General features: G+C 42.5%; 1 protein-coding gene across 1 annotated transcript in view; it reads left to right on the top strand.

Annotated features, from left to right (window-relative positions):
• Window positions 1-6,863, top strand: part of Usp13 (ubiquitin specific peptidase 13) — a 120,816-nt gene that overhangs the window by 32,862 nt on the left and 81,091 nt on the right. The window lies entirely within an intron of this gene.

The following is a 6,863-nucleotide window of genomic DNA, read 5'->3' as shown; positions in this document are numbered from 1 at the left end:
GTCCAGGGACCTGCACTGCCTTCAATTGTCCTGGTCCTTCACCCTTTCCAGTGTGGCAGTTTCTCAGGGTTTCTTTGTCTCCAGAAGTTGTGACTCTTGAAGAGCAGCGTGCAGGTGCTTCGTAGGGTGCTCCTCAGTGTGCATTGGTCTGATGTTTTCTCATGAAAAGTGTGAGGTTAGGAATTCCTGGCGAGACTCCTGCAGCCATCACGTGCCCCTCTCAATGCACGACCTCAGGGGCTACCTGAGGCTGCTGTGTCTTCACATTGAACTGGGTCACATCTTAAGGTAGTGTCAGCCGGGTTCCTCGCTATGAAGGTATAATGCAGTTAATGAACGATCTGGGGTGCTGCTTTGAGATTATGCTCATGTTTTCCCAGAGTTTCGCCTATTAATTATAGTATCCAGCAGTGGATTTTGCCTTGTAACAGTTATAACCGTGGTGTTAGTCTAATGGTGATGTTTTAATCTCATCCTTCCATTTTACTTATGGAAATGACAGTTGATTTCTAGATTGTGTAAGTATGCTTATATATCCCATTAAAATTCGGACATAATTTTCTTTCTTTTTTTTTTTTGCGGAATCGGGGATTGAACTCAGGTCCTTGCGCTTGCCAGGCAAGTGCTTATTCTACTGAGCTATCTCCCCAGCCCCCATAATTTTCTTGGAAAAAATTTTTCGATGATTTTTATTATATGTGCTGCCAAAGTGAGTACTATTTTATAATTTTTGACCAAATAGTTTCTGTATTCCTATAATGCCTGGAATATTATTTGAAAGAAATCTCAAAATTGCTTGCATAGTATGATTTTGTTTTGGTAAAAAATTTATGCATATTATATACCTGTGGCTATGTCTGTATGTATGCAGGTTCACATACCTGTACATGTACATATACTTGCATCTGTGTGTATGTATCTGGATGCATAATTACCTTTGTGCCCCTCAAGCATATCCAGACACCCGCATATTCACATATAACTGGGATACTAGAGGAGTCTGGAAGAATATCCTATAATCTAAATTGTTACTAGTAGCTCTTACTCAATAATAGGATGGAAATGAGTTTGATTTTTGTCTTTTTGCTTGTTTGTATTTAAACTTTAAAAAAATAACAAGCATTGTCATTGCAATAAAAAGACACATACACTGTTTAAAAAGTGAAACCATGGTTGGAACTGTCATGGAGCTGTGCCTCCTTCCTGCTTTGGTTCTTGTTTACCCCGCGCTGGGCCTGGCTGACTGTGCCGACCTCTCAGCTTCCTGGCATCTGTCTTCTGCCTGTGGCATGTGTGCAGGTGGCTGTTTTACCCTGGCTAGTCCTTCCACTCAGCACAGCCCTCGTGGCATAACCCCAGTCACCCAGCCAGACCCAGGGCAGCCTAGCCTGAGCCCCAAACTGAAATGGTTAAGTACCTGATGCTGCTTAGTTAGTATTTCCGCTTCCGGTTCACAGTGGATACATAATATGACTTTTGAATTAAATGACATCAGCATGGTCTTCCTGAAGGTAAAAATAATTAAACATTTTGACTTAATATAGTTGCCTTTCACCTTTTTTTTTTTTGGTTGAAAACATGAGCTGACCTCTTCGTCTTTAACCTGGGTGTCTTACTAAAAAGATATTGAGGCTTGATTTTCCATCACTGGTGCTGGTGATTATTGTTATTTGAAGTGCTAGGCCTTGTGCATGCTGAGCAAGTGGTCTACCAGTGAGCTACGTTCCTAGCTCTTCTGGTAGTTATTTCAAAGGTAAAAGATATTGTCAAGTCACAGTTTAAAAAATGAAGGGACAGCCCTGGCTTTGCACTGAGTACTCCAGGGAGCCCTCTGTTGCTGCCCACTGTCTCAGTACAGTACTGTCTCACTCACACTCCATTAGTAAACCGCAGGCTGCATCTAAAACTCAGCCTAGCAAAAGTGCTTTTCCTGAAAGATCAAGCTGGAATCCCATCAACATTCTGGGGCTTTCTCCAGGCACCATTATGCCAGTGTCTTTTTAATTGTTTTTCTTTATGTATCTGGTACAGCGTCTCACTCTGCAGCTCAGGCTCCTAGTCATCCTCCTGTTTCAGCCTCCTCGGTGCTGGGATTACAGGGATGAACCACCAGGCCTGGTATTGGTGGCTGGCTCAGCACAACCTGGGCAGGGCTGGCACGGCGTGTGGTACCGGGGGTCAAACCCGGGTCCTTGCGCTTGCCTAGGCAGCATGCCAGTTATTTTATCCCTAAATGTTTTTGCATTAGCTTTTTTAGCCAGTGAGAAGTTGGTTTGCAAGCCCTGGCCCAGAGCCCTCCCCAGTGGTGCCTCCCATCCCTCTGACACAAGCTAAGTTCTCTTGGCACACTGAGTGGCTCTGTGTTGAAGGATGTGGAGTTCCTTCATTTAGGGCTTGTACATTAATTTCAGTGGTGGGTTGTATTAGGATTATTTCTGGTTTAGATCACATTTTTGCTAATTTGAAGATGTATTTAAGATATTGCTAATTTTAATAGACACTTATTTCTCTTGTGTGGTGGATGGTGGGGAACAGTTAGTCCAGGCTGATGTGATGGCCTCACGTTCATCTGAGATCTGGACTCTTCTGTATTTCTGCTTTACTGACATCTTGGCCTGTGAGTTCCAAACTCATGGCCACTTCTTGGTCCAGAATGGCTGATGGCACTCCAACCATCACACCCTGGAGAAATCACACACACACACACACAGACACACACACAGACACACACACACACACATACACACACACATCTCAGGAGAGGGGAAGGAGAAATCTCACATACACACACACATCTCAGGAGAGAGGAAGGAGAAATCACTCTCTCTCACACACACAGACACACAGACACACCCCTCATTTCCCAGTGGACTACTTTCCTTTTGCCAGCTTCTCATAGATCTTTGTGCAGTTTTCACCTTTCTGGTCAGAACTTGGATACATAGCCGCAGTGACTAGTGACTGGAGAATAAACTCTATTAATAGTGAATAAAGTTGGAAGTGCCTTACTGAAGAGGAAAGGGACAGTGCTGGGAGGCTGCTAGCAGCTTCTGCAGTTGACAGTTCCCTTTCTCAAAGGGAGGGAGGCAGCTGTCTCTTCGTGGAGAGAAGGCTGAATGCTCTGGCAGTTTCTCCTTGTTTCTTTGATTAGAAAGTGGTGTTACACTATTACTGAAGTGTGACTGTTAGGATGCCCTTTTTCCCTTTCACTTTCATGAAACATCTGTCAGGTGTGGAAGGCCATCACTTGATATTGAGTTGAGTCATTTTTTCCCTTTCAGTCACCTGATGTTTTTGTGAATAACTCCTTTTCCAGTGGCTTAGTAGTGACATTGAAACCACTGGGCCATTTGGTTGCAGCCCTCATTATTGATTTCATGAGTGCAGTGGGGAGTTGGGTTCTGAGCCACCTGGGGGCTGCAGAGAACTCACAGGAGCAGGGAGGGATGTTTTAGATCTTCAAGGCAAGACTGGTGGCCAGATACTTGATGTCATTGTACCAGTAGTATATCTCATCAAATGACTTCATCTATTTGTGAAGCTTTTTTTTTTTTTTTAAAAAAAACTTTTGGTTTCCACAAGCAAGGACAAGAAGCATGTAAAATCAATGTGACGTGGGGCTGGTGAGATGGCTCAGTGGTCTAAAGCACCTACTTAGAACAAGCTTAGCAAAGCAAAGGGACCATGGTTCAATCCCCCAGCACCACATGCCAGCCAGCCCCGACCCCTGGTGGGCTGAGCTGGCCACACACACACACACACACACACACACACATAAATAAATAAAAAAAAAATAAAATAAAATCAATGTGACAGAAGAAACAGCAGTGGCACTATTCAGAGAATTTGTATGGTGCTCAGTATCTGTATGCATCCCATCAACTGTAGTTATGAGATGAAATTAACATATGTGTGCTAACTTTTCAAGGGCTTACTAGATTGCTAAAACATACGTACTTAGTTATCTGGGCCTAACACTAAATAAACACAATGCGTAGACATTTCTCTGGCTCTGGGTGGAAAACTGCAGGGATTCTTAGTGGTGCTATGATACTAGAACCTCAGGGGACTTCATGAATGTTTGTGACACACTATGGCCAGAATGTTGCAAAATTTTCTGCTTTCAACCTGTGTCTTGTGAAGCATGAATGCTTGTCTATTGCGTTGTCTTTAGAAAGGTGACAGCAACCTAAGAGCTTGTGAACTCAAGAAAAACACTAATATAAAACTTATTGTTTTATGAGAAAGAAGGAGAGATGGGGAGGAAAAGGATGCTTAATTAGCTTCAGTGTGGCTATTTAACAGTTTTTTTAAAAATGATATACCGAATATGGTATATGTTTAATTAGATGCGCTAGCAGTTGTTACACGTAGGTACACATTTGAATCGTTATTGAGACAAGTGAAATTAGGCAGGAAAATGAGAGTTGGAGCAGGGTCGGGTGGGAGGGGAAAGGGACAGTAAAAGGATTGAGATGTGTTCTGCACATGTGCAAACTCCCCTCGGTAAATGTAATCACTAGGTACTTCAGATATGTATTAATAAAAATAAAGAAATAAAAATTTAAAAATGTGATCAGACCAGAATCACGGTTATATGGTTTGTATTTTTTGTATTTTAGAGGAGGGTCTCCAGGGTGTTCAAGGGTCTCACTACTAGATCGGACTCATAGTGATTCGCCTGTTTACAGCCTCCCAAGAGCTGGGATTTCAGGTGCACGCCACCACGCCCAGTCTCTATATTCACCTTTCTAAATCAAGTCTCCTCTCCCAGTTTTCACAAATCGGAGTAAATGAATTAAGTTTCTCTCTTCCTTGGGAGTACGGTGTCAAAGAGCTGTCATGTAACAGCAGCTTCAATTTCACTTTTTTGGTTTGGCCCAGGCATTTGTGCTTCACGAGACATAGGTTGAAAGCAGAAAATTTTGAAACATTCTGGCAACGGGCCTGTCTAGAAAACCTACGTGAGCCTCAGATGAGTAGAAAATATAAATAAACTCTATTTTCCATTTCCTCCTGAATTGGGTCAGAGACAGGGCTCTATTCTCAAGGGACTTCCCCATGTCCCTTGCTGTGGCAGTGAATAGTTTGTCAGATCTGTCAGCCCAGGGACAGGCAGAGTGTATGCCGTCAGTCCATGAAGTCAGTATGGCGAGGCTGAGAATGTTGAGCTGGGAATCAGAGCCTGGGCTCTGCTTAGGACCCCGTTTCCTCCTGGGAGCCACAGATTCTTGGAGAAATGGGGCTTATTTTCTCAGCTCCTTTTCCTAAGGTCCTGGGAGAGTTTTTGGAGTAGAGTTGGGGAGGAGATTTTTTTTTTTTAAACTCAGAGATGCAGCTCCTTGGAGCACGGCCAGGTTACAGCTACAGTGGGAAGTGCTGCTGGTGAGTTGGGGATCCCAGTCCTTCTCGTCCCTGAGGTATGGTTATGCACTGCATCCTTCAACTAGAGATTTTTAGGTTTGTGAAACTCAATTTAAAGAAATAAGAGGCTGGGTATGGTGGTGCATGCTTGTAATCCCAGCACTCAGGAGGCTGGGGCAGGAGGATTGCTGTGAATTTGAGACCAGCCTAGGCTACAAAGTAAATTCAAGGCCAGCCTAATCTGCATAGTGAGATTATGTCTCAAAAAGACAAAAAAAAAAAAAAAAAAATTAAGTGTATACTTAATGACATGGGGTATATATAATCAGCAGAAACCTTAAGACTGCTTTTAAAATCAGAATTTAGGTTATCTCTGTTGGACTATTCCCTAATTTGAATTCAGGTGTGTGTGAAAGACCTTGGCAGTCTTCCATCCTATTGAATTAAAAATAAAAGTAAACTATACATTAAATGCTCTCCTTTTCTGCCTAATAACAGTCTTGCTCCTTTGAAAACATCTATCGGTTGCCAAGGAAATACAGAATATGCATCTCCTTTGGAGTGGGGAGCCATGTGGTGGGTGTCGTGCAGGAACTGGGGTGTGAGAGGTGAAGAGACCAGTTTCTTCCTTCAGTCTAGCGGCACTTGAGGCTCTTGGCTTCTTTATACTCAGATTGCATGGAGGACGCCCGCAAACGTGATTCAGGATTGCTTGGTGCCAGGACTTCCAGAGAAGGGGCAGGCATTTTTGATTGGATTAGTTGCTAGGAATGTAGAGAGGGAGGAGAAGATGGTGCTATTGGCTGTCATCTGTGGAGACCCTAGAACATGCCAGATGCTACGCCAGGGTCCCCGGAACCTCAGCCTGTTTATTCCTCCTAGCCCTCGTGCACAGCAGGTAGTATTATCAGTGTTAACATTTGGTTCATGAGGTAACTGAACTTGGAAAGAACTTACCCATGTTGTGTAGCTAGTAAATGTTAAAGCAGAATTTGGGGGGGCTTGTTTAAGTCAGTCAAAAATCCCTGAATTAGCATTAAATGAATATTTTCTGTGGAAACAAAAAAGTATCTTATGAGCTGAAGCTCTACGAGAACAAAAGATTTCTACTTTGGTTACTTGAAGTTGTTATGTTTACAGTATAACAATAATAAAAATTTAAGAATGGGCAAAAGTTTTTGTCTGTCTGTCTGTCTGTCTGTCTGTCTGTCTGTCTGTCTCTCACACTGGAAACCACACTCAGGCAGGCAGTGTGCTGCTGAGCTATATCCCCACCCCCATTTGTTATATTCATTTCTGCAGGCTTCCTTGCAATTATTGACTATGAATAAAACAAAGTTATCTTTACCCTGAGTATGTATTTTTGATTTTAACATTTAATATTAACATAGCATAAATGCTTTCTTGTTTATGCATAGTTCAAATAACTACCTTTAAAATAACATTCTATTGAGTTGAATATCATTCTCATAAACTTTTTTTTTTTTTTTTTTTTTTTT

This window comes from Octodon degus, unplaced genomic scaffold, assembly GCF_000260255.1.
Source record: "Octodon degus isolate 3935 unplaced genomic scaffold, OctDeg1.0 scaffold00298, whole genome shotgun sequence".
Classification (NCBI taxonomy): Eukaryota; Metazoa; Chordata; class Mammalia; order Rodentia; family Octodontidae; genus Octodon; species Octodon degus.
This window is presented reverse-complemented; position numbering and strand designations above follow the sequence as displayed.